We start from the raw sequence: 17,020 nt of genomic DNA, 5'->3' as shown, positions 1-17,020 counted from the left end.
CTCTCCTCACCTGCTTGGCGTCTATGCTCCAGCCACTTGGCTGTCTCTCTGGGCCTTGAGAATGCCTTTCTCCTCTACACCTGAGGGCCTTTGCATTTCCCCTTCTGTCTGTAATGTTCTTGCCCCATCTCTCTAACTAGTTAACTAAAACTTATCCTTTAGGGGCTCCCAATTTTTACAACATGTCCTCAGAGCAGCCTTCCCTGAACTTCAGACCAGGTAATGTTCCCTGTTATAGGCTCTCCTAACATCTGACACTTCTCTTTTGCAACACTTCCCACAATTTTAATTACATAATTTTGAAAGTAGTTGTATACTGCTGGACAATTCCAGTAGAACATTAGCTTTGTTCTATGAGGCACTAGGGCTGCCTCATTTGCTGATTAATTCCCAGAACCTAGCAGAGCAACTTGGACATAATCAGTGAAGGAATCAACAAGTAAGTGAATGAGACTTTGTTTGAATCTTGTGTGTAGTTTCTGATTCCCTTAAGCCCCTTAATGGAAACATAGGGATCTGAGGCTCCCGTGTTGGGAAATACTAATTCCTTGTCTGTTCCTGCTCAGGGCTGCACGGATTTGTGCAATGCAGGCCATGTGGCTTTGCAGTCCCTCACACTGTACCCAGAGTGCATGTTGAGAATACCACCCATAACATGTCTCCTCAAGAATTCCCACCGTCTGTGAACATAGGAGGGACCTAATAGACCTCTCAGGATTTCAGTAAGAAAGGTAATTATTTCCTGTGCTGAGTGTTGCCTGGGAGACTAGACTCTCCCTCTATCCCCAGGAACCATTTCCTTTATGCTTGTTTCCAGGCTCCGGCCATCCAACTTCTTCAACTTCAGATGCAAGCTGGTCTTTTCTGTCTCACTGGAGTTTCACCATTGGACAATTTCCTGTCCATGTATCCTCAGGAGATCATGCTGAAATTTCATTCCCAGTGTCATCAGGAGTGAAGCTAAATAAATTGAACTCTAGAGAATGTGCTTTCACACGTAAGAACACAGCTAAGTAATTGCTGTGTTGAGCAGAAGAGGAAATCAGTCACTATAAAACTCATGCTCAGGATAACTCATTTCCAAGCAAGATCATAATGGGACTCACCTAAACAGAATTAAACTTTTATGATTTTTTTTTAACAAGGACCCATTCAACCATCAGACTAAGAGAAACATTTCATTTCACTTAACTAAAAGGTCAGAACTTTTTGATGTCCCAGTTACACAGGCAGTATGTTATGCCCAGGCTCATCAGAACATCATGGATGACTTCAGTTACATAAAAGTCCAGCCACGTTGAAACTCCTGCTGAATGATCCCTAGGAAAGCCCTTTTTGCTATTCACTTTATAATCAGATGTTGCAACTAACCACCCGATTCTTTTGAACGATTTCTAAAAAGGAGAGGCCGACGGTTCAGACATGCCATTTAGTGCCGGTCAAAGGGCGATTTGCAAATGGACGTTACCCTCTAGGAAGCAGAGCCCTTCCATTCTCGGAGAAAAGCGATGATAATTGGACTTTACATATGTTTCCCTTTTTGAGATACAAACCACAGAGTTTGTTTATGACTATCTTTAGCACGAACAGGAAACTTGCAATGAAACGAAAACGGAGGGGAATAGAGTTAAAATGTCATCAAACTCATGAGAAATATGTTCCAAATGATCCAGTGGCTTTAAAAAGCCCATTTTAAAACATAAGAATGATGCAGCACTGCTGTGTTTTCAGTAGCAGGGAGGGGAATTGCTGTGCCAACCGTACTCTCTGGCCCTGTGACCAGCTGCTCGTTATTTGTCAGAAGAATAGCTGGGTGGGACCACGGCTGCGGGCTCTGGCTGTGGAAAAAGTGTTCTCTGCGAGAAACTTACAAGTTTGTATAAATGTCAAACCAGGAATGCAGATCTGTAGCAGCACCCTCACCCTACACTTAACCTCAACACTAACTTTGGTTTTTAAGCAGGATAGTTCATGAGTAATCCTGAGGAGACTGCCTTTGGGGACACTCACGCCACCTGAAGAAGGTACCAAACACTTCACTACTCTTACTTCCTCTCTGGGTCATGGCTTCACCAATGGGTATCCCCACCAGTCAGAATAGGCCGGGGTATGCTGTTGCAACAACAATAAAAAAGCCTAAAATCAACCAAAAGCGTTGGTTTAGAGATTGCTAGTGGATGGTGAGAGAATGTTTTCTGAGGCAAGAAGGATGTTTTCTTTCCCTTTGAACTGGGGGCGGGCAATGGTTGAGATGGTGGCTGCCCCATTCACCTGGCTTCTGGAATGAGATGATGAGCAGTATAGCCCCAGTTGATCGGCAATGCAAGTAAGCTTTCGGGATTCTTTTTTTTTTTTTTTTAAGATTTATTTATTTATTTGACAGAGACAGAGACAGCCAGTGAGAGAGGGAACACAAGCAGGGGGAGTGGGAGAGGAAGAAGCAGGCTCATAGCAGAGGAGCCTGATGTGGGGCTCGATCCCATAACGCCGGGATCACACCCTGAGCCGAAGGCAGACACTTAACTGCTGTGCCACCCAGGCACCCCAGCTTTTGGGATTCTAAGCCACTAAGATTTAGCAGCAGAATCTGGCTTATCCTGACTAATACCATATCTACTGCAGTTCTACAGATGAACAGACTACAGTTCATATGGGTTAAACAGATGACTCTAGTCAAAGGCCAGGGAAACCATGCAGGAGCTCTGTGAATGTGTCAGGCCAATCTTCATTCGTCTCTGGCAGAGCCATGGGAGACATCAATTTTCCATCAACTACTGAGTCTTCAGTCTGATAAGGTCATTCTGATCCCTTGTGCTCCTGGGAATAAGCTTGATCTTTTTCAAGGAGAGTAAAATTAATTTTTTTTGGGGGGGGGTTAGGATCTCAGGTAGGGTAACCAACCATCCCACTTTGCCCAGGACATGTGACTATCAGTGGTAAAAACAGGAAATCCCAGGCCAACTGGGATGAGTTGGTCAATCTAATTACTGAGGTGATTATCTCCTGGCAACATTCAATAATGACGTAGTATAAGCTCCCATTGCACCTTATAAATCTTTTCATCATAATATTTATTACATTATGTTGTAAATGATTCAGACTATTCAATGTCTGTCTGCCCACAAAACCCTGAACCTGAGACCAAGGACTGCTTCTTGTCCATTTTACAGTCCCAATACCTTGTATGGTGCTTGCCCCTTCAAAAGAGCACAGTAAATATTTGTTGCATGGATGAATGGATGCTATTTCTCTGCTGTTTTTCATTCAAAAACCTGATGTGGTATGATTGGCTTTTTCTCCTTTGAGGGTCAGTTCTGCCTGGAAACTAATTTAACTCTAAAGAAAGGTAGGAGTCTTCCTTGACTGCAGCTACAAGCTGGCATAAAGTTTTCAGTGTGACCCACAGTGTAAAATTACATAAACCTAGCACGGAGGTTCAGCATAAACTGATTCCTTATTAGACTGACTGAATAATTGAATCTCCTTGTTTGGCATTTGTTTAAAGACAGAAGGTCATGGGACGAATGGTGGGTATTTGAGGCTGTGGAAACATATGTTATAAATTTGGTTTAGCTGTTTCTGGTAACTGGGATTATTGTGACTGAAGACCCAGGCCTCCCAAGTCTGCCCTCCACCCTTGGGAATGCACAACAACATGCCCTCCAAAACCAGAGGCAGGAAGAAAATGTCCATGGGCACGTCTCACGGGTGGACTGCACTCATGCCCAGTTAAGGACAGCAAACAGTGGGCTGAGAAGCTTGCTCTGGAGAATTAGATCAGGCTCCAGCCAGATGGATATTTTCATAACAGGCCTGTGAGGTGTGCTGAGAAAGCATTTGGTAGTTCTTGACTCCACTTACAAACTAAATCCTCAGAGATCTTTCTTTTCATTAATAGTGAAACATAGGGAGTCTCTGCTAAGTGACTAAGCTTTTCTGAGAAGTGATTTAAATTCTATAAAGAGGCCCTGTGGGGTGGTGGGAGGAGCACTGAACTTGTGTTAAAAAGACTTAAAAAAATTCCATCCTCAGTTTCCTCATCTGTAAAATGGGTTTAATGATATCTCTCTTTCTTACCTCATAAGGTAGCTTACGAGGTCAAAGGAGATTAAGTCAGCAAAAACAGTTTGACGAAAATGCAGAATGAATATAAGATAATGTATATTTCCTACCTCTATTCATTTACTTGATTCTTCTCATCCTATAACAAAACTTACCTAAGCTTGCCTTCTGCTTTAGGACTTCCTTTCATTTATCTTAATATTTTCCTCACCACAGAAAGGGAATAAGCATTTGCTGTGTGTTTTGTATGTGCATCCTCTTCATAATGGTATTTATGGCACAGGTACCATTATCTTAATTGTGCATATAAATTCTAGTTCATAATAGTTCATGCCCAAGATCATGCAACTAGACCTTAGGTTTATTTTTTATTTATTTTATTTTATTTTTTAAAAAAGATTTTATTTATTTATTTGACAGAGAGAGAGACAGCCAGCGAGAGAGGGAACACAAGCAGGGGGAGTGGGAGAGGAAGAAGCAGGCTCCCAGCGGAGGAGCTTGATGCGGGGCTCGATCCCAGAATGCTGGAATCACTCCCTGAGCCGAAGGCAGACGCTTAACGACTGAGCCACCCAGGCGCCCCTAGACCTTAGGTTTAAACTCAAGTGTCCCTATCTCACTGCCCTCATGAAATTTCTATCACATCATATTACCTTCCATTCCAAGTTTTAAAGAGTTTCCCTCTTTTGTTTCTTTTGTATCTTTGATTTTGTATACAAGTTCACCTTGGGCTTGATTACAACATTATGATTTTTTTAAAGATTTATTTATTTATCTTAGAGACAGACAGAGAGTGAGAGCATGGGGGATGGGGGGGGCAAAAGGAGAGGGAGAGAGAAACTCAAGCAAACTCTGCACTGAGCGTGGAGCCTGACATGGGGTTAGATCCCATGACCCTGAGATCAGACGTGAGCCAAAATCAAGAGTCAGACCCTCCACTTACTGTGCCACACAGGCACCCACAACATTATGATTTTAAAAATTGTGATCATATTTCCTCATCTTTTGTCACTCCTACTTATTCTGGCAGTCCTCTCCATTTCCTGGATCTTTGTACTTGCTTTTATTTGGACGTTTCTTGATCTATAACAGCTAAAGTTGCATAGAATATTGAGGTGCAGGCCCTCCAGGGTTGGGTATCAGGGCAGGATAATGTTTCCAGGTGTATTGCCAATATTGACCATGATACCCAGGTTATCATTATCTGTTTGGGCCAAAGTAGGGCAATTCTAGTGGAACATCTCCCAGCTATAGTCAGAAACCATGTGGCCAGCCATCAGGGAACATGGTGTCTTGAGGTCTCTAAAACTTTTTTTCATTCATTTATCCAGCAAGTATTGAAAAAGCACCAACCCTGTGCCAATCTCTGTTCTAGTTGCTGCGGGTAGGGTAGAATATAAAACACCCCAAGTTCTTGTTTCCATGGAGTATATTGAGTAGTGTGGAGAGACATTTGACAGATAAAAAAATGTATAATATGTCAGAGATTATTACAATAGCTGTCTAACTGGCCTCCCTGTCTCCAAGGAGGCAGTAAGTGCCATGTAGAAAAATAAAGCTGGGTGAGAGAAAGAGCAAGATTGGGTGGAAGATTTGCTTCTCTATGTGGGATGGTCAGGGACATCTGTGATAAGGTGAGATCCAAGTAGAAACTTCAAGTAGAGGTTATCTCAGAGAAGAACATTCCAGGCAGAACAGCAAGCACAAATCTCATGGGGAAGCTACTTACCACATGTGAGGTGTGCCAGTATAGTTGAAACTATGTGAGAGTAGAGGGGACTAGGGAGATGAGGTAAGAGATAAGGTCAGAGCTTCAAGGTTAAGGAAAGGCAGATCATGCATGGTCTTGTAAGTTACGGTGAAGGACTTTGGGTTTTCCTCTGCCAGGGAGGAAGGCATGGGAGTATTATGAACAAGGAACTGGCCTGATCAGACTTAACATTTTAAGAAACTCACTCTGACTTGTCTGTGGAGAATACACTGTGGGACAGGAATGGTGGAGGCAAGGAGGCCAGTTAGCTCTTGTAATAATCCAGGTGAGAGATGGTGGCTTAGGGCAATGGCAGAGTTAAGGGCAAAATGTAATTTGATCCTGGATATGGACTAGATATGAGAGAAAGAGAAGAGTCAATGGTGACTCCAAGGTTTTCACCTTGAGAAATTGCAAGAGTTGAATGAATGGAGTTGCTTTTTATTTAGCTGAGGAATAGTGCAGGAGGCATATTGTGTGTGTGTGTGTGTGTGTGTGTGTGTGCATGTTTGCATGTGGTAGCAGAGAATTCAAAGTTGTATTTTGTGTATTTGAAGTCTGAGATACTTCCAAGTAAGGACTTCAAGTAGACAGCTAGATATGAGTGTGATATGTTCACGGGAGAGGTTGGGGCTGGAGTTATAAGTTTGGGATCTTAAAAGCCCTGGGGCTAAATGAGCTCACCTAGGTAGATAGATAAATCGATAAGAAAGAGGTCAGAGCACTGAACCCTGGAGCACTCCAACATACCATTTAGAGCTTGAGAGCTAGATGGAACCAGTAAAGAGGAACAGTCACTTAAAAGTTGCTTTGATGGCTGTATGGCAGCTACTGTAAATACTGGGTTCGCCTATTAGAGATCTGATGCTCCCAAAGGGGGAGACCACTGGGGATATTTATGCTTGCACATGTGGCCGCTACACAGGATCACTGAGAAAAAACACACAAAAAAGGCTCCTGACTAACATATCATAAAAAAAAAAAAAAAAGTCTCCTGGCTTATCTAAATTAAAAAACCTGAAGGAGACTGGCCAGGATGCAAAAATTGGGGTGAATTAGTTTTGATTCGGAAAATTTGAGGAGAAAGCAAAGAAATCATATAGTCTTGATAATATAAACATATCTATAATATGACAGAAACAAGAAACTCTTGATACCATGGATATACAAATCGTTAGCATGTGCATTTGTAAATTCAGAAGATTAAACATACAAAACTGCATATTAAGAAAATCATCTATACAATACATATAAATAAAGTTTGGGCTTTGGAACTCTCTTTTTTTTTTCCCTCTCTGATTGCAACTGGTGTTTAGTTTTTAAGTCACCCCATAGAAAACTTGTTTATCCCGTGATGTGTCTCAAGCGTGGACCTAACTGTTCAATTTTCAATTTTCAACCATGTTGTTAAAAGTTTTCAGTTGCAATTCTGGAGAGCAGCAACTACCTTATCTGATAGACAACCAAACCATGTGTTCAAGAGGGATGAGATATTAATCGATTTTCAAAAAAACTATTATTTCTTTCTGCACCTCTCCTGTCCCCAAATGTGCTTCTTCTCTATCCCTCATTTGGCCAGCCAGAGGTAGGGGAAAGGGAAGTGGAGCCAGAGAACAAAGATATTAAATTCTTGGTTAAGTTTGAAAAGTCTGGATCTTTGTCTAAGATAGAGAGACTTAAAAGAATAGTAGTAGAGATAAGGCTTCTCTAGACTGGGTCATAGACTCAGAGCAGGAACTGGACAGGAAATGGGAGGCCGGGACAGTCATAGGGGTACTTCTAAGGGACCTGCCTTGCACCTCTACTCCATTATTTCCAAAGCCATAAGTGGGGAAAAATGTAGTTACTTCTCCAAACATCATTTACTCAAGCCCCATCCTCTAAGTCCTAGAAAGAGCTCATTGCTTCCTCTGGTTCAGTTTCAGAGGAGGTGCTCTGGGACAGGTCTGTCACCAGTGAGACCACCAGGAATATCCAGTTGGGCCATGGTGGTATGGAGTGGGGTCTTGGTGGAAGAAACTCAGTGGCTTTGAGCCTTCTTCTCCGTGGGGCAATGTCTTTAGGACAAATGCTTTTCTCTTCCCTTTCACGTGGCAGAGAAGCGGGGTGGGCCAAAGCGGCCCCTGTTTTGGAGGGACACCTGCCCTTAGCTGGCCTAGCGGGATCAGTTTGGCCTCTTTTTGGATGTCTTCACCTTCATCCTTTCATACTTTTTTTTGAGGAGCCTTCTTTGTGCCCACAAATGTAGATTTAAGATCTGCTTTCTTGTACTCCAACACTACCTCTATTATAGCATTGGCCTTACTGCATTATCTACTTGTCTGTCTTTTCTACCAGATGGGGAGCCTTTGGAAAAGAAAGACCAAGTTACAACCGTCTTTATAATTCCTGAGACCCAGGACGGTGCCTGGGTCATGGTCAGCAAGCAATCAGATTTATTACATTACAAGGAAAACAAACACATTTACATACGCATTTCTATGCCCTGAGTGTTCTGTTACCTGGTGTGAGTAACTAAGTAGGCAGAGGAGAGTGACTTGGCCTGGGCAGTAAGACACTTTCTGTTGGACAGATGTTCAGTAACAATGACTATAACCACCAACAGCATGTCTTCTCATCTTCACTCAATTCTCTGACAACAGATTGAGGCCGATTTTCTCTGGAAAGCCTCTGCAGATGATCCATCCTACAATCTGCCAGTCTCCTTCTTCCTGAGACGTTTCCTGTTATCAATTTGTAGCCATAAATACATGTTTCTAGATTTTATAGTCAGTCTCTTTTCTTGCCACTTCGTGTTCTTAGAAATCACATCTTCCATGAAATGGAACATTTTCTCCTCTGGTGCCAATGTTGTAATTGAGGGCTGACCAAGGACTCAGTGTCACAGAAAATATAGTCACGATCGATAACATGTCAAAAAGATAAAGCTACAACTGCAATCCTCTAAAATAATTTAACATAGTAAAATCATGCCTGAGTCCCATAAAAGAGTCGTAAACACACATTGATTATACAAGGATACCTGGAATTATGTAAAATCATAAAATTCAACTCTACCCTATCATAAATTTTTTCCTAAAATTAATATACACATTAAAATGACTATTTTCAGCACATTCATGAACAACAGTTTGCTCCACTTTTACATTATAAATGGAATCATGGAGGATTATTTCAATAGTTTAGACCTCTTGTAAAAGTCAGTCCAAGCAAGTTGGAAGTTAGGCCCCTCTTGCCCTTCCTAGGCTCTCTTCTTCAAAGCAGGGCTCCTAAGTCATTCAATTGATCCTGTAGTTGCACCCACATTAGGAGGCTCAAGAAATGTTTCCTGTAGTTTATGACAATAGTGATGTTTCTTTCCTTCTCTGAAAAGCTGACCCAATCTTTCTAACCTTCCCCTTCTCCTTTCCTTTTTTTTAAATTTAAAGCTAAAGGCAGAGTTGCTTGGTAGAAGACCAAAGCAGAACTAGAGAGAAACATGAAATGGCCTTAAATCATTCAAGTTCCACTTCCTTCTGTGAATGACTCCTCCTTGATTTAATTTTTATTGTAAAAGCAATAAAACAACTGCTGATTGTGAGCAAACTAAAAAAAAAAAAGAGGTTTAAAACATCTGTGACATGACTGCTAAGAGGTCTGGCTGTCTTTACTTAAAATTCAATAAAATAATTCAGTCCATATTTATTGAAGGCCCACTATGTGCCAGGCCTGATGTGTGCTCAGGAGATGCTGAGACAAAGGTGATAGATTGGACTTCTGGGAGCCTGGGGGAGTTGTGAGTGTTAAGAAAACAGCAGTGATCTATGAAGGGTTTGCAACAGGGTCCCAGAATTGTCTAGAAAGGAGCAGGTTACAAGTACTGTTCTAAATGTTAACACCTGTTGCATTTATATTATTTCCACTTGCTATCATGTCAGTGAACTCCAGGAGTATTTTCTTTGCAACTTGTGTAACATTTTCTGTTTTTCAGGTTTTACTGATCGGGCTCGTGAGCCAATCAAAATAATGTTTGTGATCCCTGTGACTATTGATTTTGCCCTTGGAGCAAACTGAATAAAACAAAAAGATGAAAAAAAAAAAATTTAAGGGGCACCTGGGTGCCTTAGTCAGTTAAGCGACTGACTCTTAGTTTTGGCTCAGGGCATGATCTCAGGGTCGTGAGATATAGCTCTGCGTCAGCTCTGTGCTCAGGGCAGAGTCCGCTTCAGTTTCTCTCTCCCTCTGCCCCACCCCCCACTGCTCTCAAATAAATAAATCTTTAAAAAAAAGGGAGAAAGCAGCGTTTAAGCCTAGTCCTGGGGACGTCGTATAGGGCAGTAGCGGACCTGGGTAACCCTCTTTGGGGTATGCTGGCCGTGTGATTTGTGGGGTTTGTGATTGATACTGATCTATGATCATGTCTGGTAAGAGGAAGGACATTTAGAAACTGTTTAATAAGCAGCTTCTGTGTTTTCTAAAAAAATTTTGTAAGAGAGGGAGTGGGGAGGGGCAGAAGGAGAGAGAGAATCTCAAGCAGCCTCCATGCCCAGCACAGAGCCTCACTGGGGGCTTGAATTCACAATCTTGAGATCATGACCTGAGCTGAAAACAAGAGTCCAATGCTTACCCGACTGAGCCACCCAGGTGCCCCACTTTGAGTACTGAAGTTTGCTTCATGTTTAATTAAGAAAAATCTCACAATCCCATTGAAAACAAATAGGATTATCATGATGTTTGGTAACGCCTGATATTATACGCAATAGGGAATCCAATTAAGGAAATACAAGGGTGAGACAGTGATATTGAGGAAATAATCCCCTTAGCCTTGAAGTTGAGGAACACACAGAGTAATCGTTCAAAGAGGAACCAAACTGGATTGCCTGCCTTGGATTTATATGGCTTAGCTATTATTTGTCTCAGAATTTTTATAAGCTTTTTCAGGAGACAGCAAGTTCCACACTTCCATGAAAATAATACATGTCCATGTGCATGGTAATGTCTGGGAGAAACGAATAGCATCAGGGATAAGATTATTTCCAAATGATCTAGCAAAAGCAAGACATGCAAGTAAAGACTTAGTGAGTGCAATTCAGAAGTTGACAATTAGGCCTAATTTTGTGTGTCTGGAAAGTTGTTGCTGCATGGGACACTTATTCATCTCTTGACTTATAAATAATTCCCAAGTGACCTCTGATAAGGATGAATGCCATCAGAAACAAGACCCCAGAGGTTTTCTTTTTCTCAGGGGTTACATAGTCCTGTGTTTGGAAGCATTACTCTGAGCTTATTTTTTATATATTTTGCATAGAATGCATTTCTCAAAATAGATTATGACCTCAGTGGAAAATTAAGTGAAACCATGAGTTGTCTCTGTAAGCATAATGCTCTAGAAGTAAAAATATGTGCAATAATAAAGAGGGAGGCCTGAGAGCTACCACCCTCAAGTCTCCATAGTCAAGCAAGAAGCCTTCAACAGGACCATTCAAGAGAAACGTAGAAGTACCATGGGGTTTGAGGGCAAAGGGATAGGCATTGGTCCTGGGCCTGAGCATGCTGAGCGTGAGGGACTGGGGCTAGAGCCACCTGCCTGCTGGCAGAACAGAGAGAAACAGTCTTCATGGGGGAATATGCTGCACTTTCATTCATGATGACTGGCAAGAGTGTGTAAAAGTTTCTCATTGACTGGACCAGGGACTCACAGGAGCAAAATAGCCTGGAGCCTTTTCTGATTTCTGCCCAAGAAGATAACTGGAAGAGAGCAGTTACTCTAGTAGAGGTATGACTCTGGGTGGCTGAAGGCAGAGAGAGAGAGGGGGAGAGAGAGATCAGAAGCCAGAGGAGAGGCATGGCCTGTGTCCATTGGGCTATTCAGAAGGCTCTAGTGGGGGTATCTTGAGATCCCACCAAAGGGCCCCATCATAGGAACAGTCAGCCCTAAAACTCTTCAAGGCCACAGAACACTGCTGCCAGACCTCAAGAGGACTGGATAGCTAAGTCACCGCCTCCTGTTCATCCCTCTCTTTCTCCCTCCATCGCTGGGGGAGCTGCAGTATTGGGAAGGCACAGAAGAGGAGGAGCGGCACGATGCAGAGAGACACAGGAGAAGCTCACCATACCCCTTCCTCCTCACTTGTTCTCCAGCAGGGGACCTGAGAAGCTTTAACTTTGAATGAGGTTCAGACTATTGAATTAAAATCAGACTGTTTTTGTGACTAACAGAGACAGAGGGACTTTGCACTAAGAGTGTTCAAAAGGGTTTATGGAATCTGCCCAAGATTTCATCTACTTTCCATGTAGGGAAGACACGGGCCTCAGAACAGAGTCAGAGAACTGGCTGACAGAAATAACAGAATCCTTTCTTTAACCCCAGTTTGGAGACCTACTTGTTCAATGTACCAGTTATGCTTGTTTATTGATTTGTTGACCTCTTTATACTGAGAGCTTCTTGGGATAGAGACCGTATGTTATATTCATCTTTACAAATCTTGATGAGTCAGTATTGGACACACAGCAGATGTTTGTTGAATGAATAAATGAACAAATTAATTGATAGTTGGGGATCATTTACTGTAGTGATTCAGGGTCCAAACTTGGGCTTTGATATTGATTAGTTGTGAGTTCTTCAGTCAGTTACTTAATCTTATTATAACTTAACCAGTTAAATAACATTTACTTCCCTTTTAAAGTATTTTATTTTATTTTTTTAGGTGGGGAGGGGCAGAAGGAGAGAGAATCTTAAACAGTCTCCACACCCAATCTGCAGAGCCTGACCTGGGGCCTAACCTCACGATGCTGAGATCATGATCTGAGTCGGAATCAAGAGTCAGATGCTTAACAGACTGAGCCACCCAGGCACCCCTTATAGTATTTTAAAGTACAAAATAGTATTTACCGCATAGGATTTATTTGAGGATCAGATGTGATGCACGTATAATGCTTAGCCCAGTGGCTGGTATATAGTCAATGTTCAGCAAATGGGAGCCACAATGGCATCATTACTGTTGCTGTAGTTAGGGATGGAGCTGCATGGTTAGTGGGCACAGACCACTCCTCCACTCCAGCTGGGCCTGGTGTCCTTGATTTTTTTTTTTAAAGATTTATTTATTTTAGAGAGAGAGAGAGAGCAGGATCGGGAGGGGCAGAGGGAGAGGGAGAGAGAATCTCAAGTCAACTCTCCGCTGAGTGCATAGCCTTACGTTGGGCTCGATCTCATGACCCTGAAATCAGACCTGAGCCGACATCAAGAGTCCGACGCTCAACCAACTGCACCACCCAGATGCCTCAAGTGTCCTTGATTTTGACAGTATGTCCTTGACCCCAGCTAGGCCTGATGACTTCGATGCTTGAGTCTCTCTGTTTTATCTCCTTAAGGAGGAGGCTTGGTTTTCTGCTAGGTTGAGGAGGGGCAGCTGTGCTGCTCCATTGGGTAGAGGAGTCCTGGCTGGTGGACTTAGTGCTTTTTTTTTAAATAACCGAAGTATAGTTGACACACAGTGTTGCATTAGTTTCAGGTGTGTAATGTAGTGATTCAACAACTCTATTTGTTGTGCCTTGCTCACCGCCAGTCACCATGAAATGCTATTACACTACTGACTATATTCCCCATGCTGTGCCTTTCATTACCAGAAGAAAGTGCTTTTACATGGACACTCAGTCAAGCCTTCAGTTTTCAGCCTCCCTCCTGAACCAAACCTCCATTTTCAGAGGTATGTGCAACTTCTCCTTCCTAAGTCTTTCTGGGATTCTGTAGGACAGACTGGTTTACCCCTGAGCTTCTCGCAAAATTGTTCCAGTTCCTTGGCTTTGTGAAGTCAGTTATCACTGACTTTCCAGTTTCCCATGTTTTGTTGCTTTTGCTTCCTCTTTGTCTTTGTGTATTTATGCTTTAAATAAAATCCTTTTATCGTCACATGGGCAGAGAGGGCAAGGGAGATTGGGAAAAATCTATAATAAATATGAATGTTCAATATGCCGGGTATAATTAGAAATAGGTGTAACTTTTATAATAAAAAATAAATTTGGTTGAAAAAAAGAATTGAGGGGTGCCTGGATGGCTGAATTAGTTGAGCATCCAACTCCTGATTTCAGCTCAGGTCATGATCTCATGGTCTTGAGACCAAGCTCCATGTGGGGCTCCTCACGCCGGGCGTGGAGCCTGCTTAAGATTCTCCCTCTCCCTCTCCCTTGGCCCCTCACTCCTCCACAGCTCGTGTGTTCATGTGTGTGCATGTGTGCACACATGCTCCTCTCTCTAAAAAAAAAAAAATTGAGTTGGAGATATACAATGTATATGTGCATATTTTTCTACATACAGTTAATAATACAAAGAAATTCATGCTATTTTGCAAAATAAACTATGTAGACAATAAGCGCATTAGCATTTTGATAACGTAGAAATTACTAGGGGTGAAGTTATCAAACAAAGCTACATAGCAGAGGTGGCAATTTTCCTGGTCTCTGAATAATGGGTAGAACTTGGGTTTCTTAAGGGAGCAGGTCTCTATTTAGCTTGTTTCTTTATTAACAATCATATGTAAATCAGGATATTATCTAGTGTAGTAGCCATTGCTTTGGCTTCTCAACATGCTTTTTCCTTGTTATTCCTTCATTTTGATAAGAGATGAGTTCTAACTTGGAGAGAATGAAACCAGCACAACAGAGGAAAGCAGAGCCTGGAGACAGAACTGATGACAAGACTTGAGCTCGATCCAGCTCCCTCTAAAGCCAGAACGCCCGTGGACTTGCAGGTTGCAAGAACTGATAAATTCCACCCGCCCCCCATTTTTTTCCTTAGGTTAGTTTTAATTGGGTTTTAGCCACTTTCATCAGAAAGAATCCCAGCTAATATGACAGAGTAATGAGACAGTATTTAACTCTGAATTTTAGAAGAACACCACCGTGGGTAGTGCTAGACCTCAATTTATAGTCTATTGAAATTAGAACTTGAGGTTGTTTCTCATTAGGCTTATTGGCGGTAGATAATTCTTATCCTTTGACTCAAGGCAGTGTGGGAACAGACGGGTGTCTGCATTTTCCCTTTGGAGCTTGTTATTTTTCTCATAACAGATGAATTATTTGTAAGCAAAAATTAAAGATAAAAATCAATTCCCATCATGTTTAAAAAATGTGGTGAACATATCCCTAGAGTTATGAGAGCTGCGGAGTAATTCATCTACGGAGTCCTGCTGGAAGGCAGAGCCCACCAAACCCCCAGAATTCAGGGTTAAGGGAAATGATAGTTTTATGCTTATTGATTAGAAGTTTTTGCTGCAGAAGCCAGGGCGGAGATAGCCAATCTCTGAGTGATCTGGCAAATTACTTCATAACCGTTAACTAATAACCGCTAATTAATACATAAGTACACACTTATCTGTACTTCGTTATGTATTGTTTATGTATCACTGCAAACCTGAATACGTACTGCTGTTGTCATCATTCTCATTTTCCAGATAAGAAAAAATCAAGGCACAAAACTGTTTAAGGCAGGATAGGCAGCTAGGCATCTGATGCTTGTAGGACGTTCCCGTCCTCACTGCACTACACTGCTCTAGCTTATTAGTCGCCCCACAGAAGCTCCCTTTGCTATAGCTGCAACTCTCAGGTCTCAAAGCAAAGAGTTTGAGGCCAGAGACAAAATTACTTGAATAGGAAAAGGGAAAAAAATCAATTTCTCCATGAAATGCATTCCTCCATTTGCTTTAATTGGGTGAATTTTTCTTGGGAGGCTTTAAATACTGTTCCATGAATGGTTATTAGCATTGATAAAGAATAAAGAAAGATAATAACTTAATAATGCCTTCTCATTTGGAAGGAAATAATACTTAAAAACTGTGGTTCTCACCATGGGGGCAATTTTGCCACCCACAGGACATTCGGCAATGTCTGGAGACCTTTTTGGTTGTCACAGCTGGGAGACGCTACCGGCATTGAGTAGGTGGAGACCGGGGAGGCTGCCAACCATTTGACCATGCACAGGTCAGCCTCCACAACACAGAATTGTCTCCAAATGTCAATTGTGCTCAGGTTGAGAAACTACCTAACACAACAAGAATTCATTGAGGACACTTTTAATGAGCCATGTAGATGTCATTTTTCCAAGTTGAGAAAAATTTGAAAACAGGAGACAATATATTATCTCGGCAAGTCCAGAACACAGAAATAAGTTTATGGAAGTGACATAGCTTATATTGGACATATGAATAGAATGATAATCTGAAGTTTCTCATTAGAAAGAAAACTTATCTGTTCTTCGTGGTATAGAAAAGTTCTTTGTGGGTTTGAGGGACCAGTTTTCAAAACTGCCAGCTTTTAGTTACTGAAAAAAATAAAATTTCTTATCACAAGACAACTCAAATTCATCAGCAAATGATCTTTGCTGACTTTTCATCATTCTTCAAATATTTCTCAATGGCTAGGGCTTTAGTAACTCCAGTCAGACATGATTTGATTTAAAAAAAAAGAAATTTTTATCTAAGTAAAAAAGAACATAATTTAGATTTATTAGTATAAAGACTAAAATGCAGTATTCTTCTACTTCATCAAGAGACTCAGTACTTTTTATGATAATCTTAGTCTCCTTAATTCGAATATTTCAAAACTAATTATATTACGAAAATTGAATGCTACACACCAATTCACTTAGATTGTATTGATCATGATGAACTAATTACTTTAGATTTATGATCTGAATAATTTATTATTGTGCAACCCACTCCACATTAGGGTTTTCGTAAAGTAGTGCAGAAAAGCAATCTTTTGCCAACTTCTGTTCGTGTTTGAAGAAGAATTTCCTATATGTATGTCAAAATCTGTCACCACAGAACCCAGAGATGTCAGGTTATATAATGCATCGACAGAGATGTCGAGAACATTTATAAAGGGAGATTACGTTTTTAATGGAAATGATTAAAGAAAGATGCATTATTGCAGTTAAACAAAAGTCTTAACCATTGTGACTCCGGCCTGAATGCTGTTCCTGGAAGGCCCTCAAAGGTATCATTCACATAATCAACAAGGGGCAGGGCATATACTTCTTCGGTCCTACTGGAGCCAAGTAGTCATTATGGTTGGAAGTGAGAACTAGGTGTAGCATTGAAAGAAGAGTAGGGATGAAAAAAGGGAAAAGTTTTGATTCATTCATTCACTCATTCATTCATTCATTCATCTACTCAATATGTATTTTTTCTTTCCAGCTTTAGGAAGTATAATGGACAAAAATTATATATATTT

The 17,020-nt window shown here is 41.4% G+C and overlaps 1 long non-coding RNA gene across 1 annotated transcript; it reads left to right on the top strand.

Moving 5' to 3' along the window:
• The first annotated feature begins 602 nt into the window (after positions 1-602).
• On the top strand, positions 603-15,528 carry LOC121104392. The gene is made up of 4 exons (XR_005836678.1): positions 603-731; positions 818-2,326; positions 13,418-13,497; positions 14,410-15,528. It is a non-coding gene; the product is annotated as an uncharacterized LOC121104392 (long non-coding RNA).
• The last annotated feature ends 1,492 nt before the right edge of the window (positions 15,529-17,020 follow it).

The sequence above is a fragment of the Ursus maritimus genome, unplaced genomic scaffold, assembly GCF_017311325.1.
Source record: "Ursus maritimus isolate PB19 unplaced genomic scaffold, ASM1731132v1 scaffold_21, whole genome shotgun sequence".
Lineage (NCBI taxonomy): Eukaryota > Metazoa > Chordata > Mammalia > Carnivora > Ursidae > Ursus > Ursus maritimus.
This window is presented reverse-complemented; position numbering and strand designations above follow the sequence as displayed.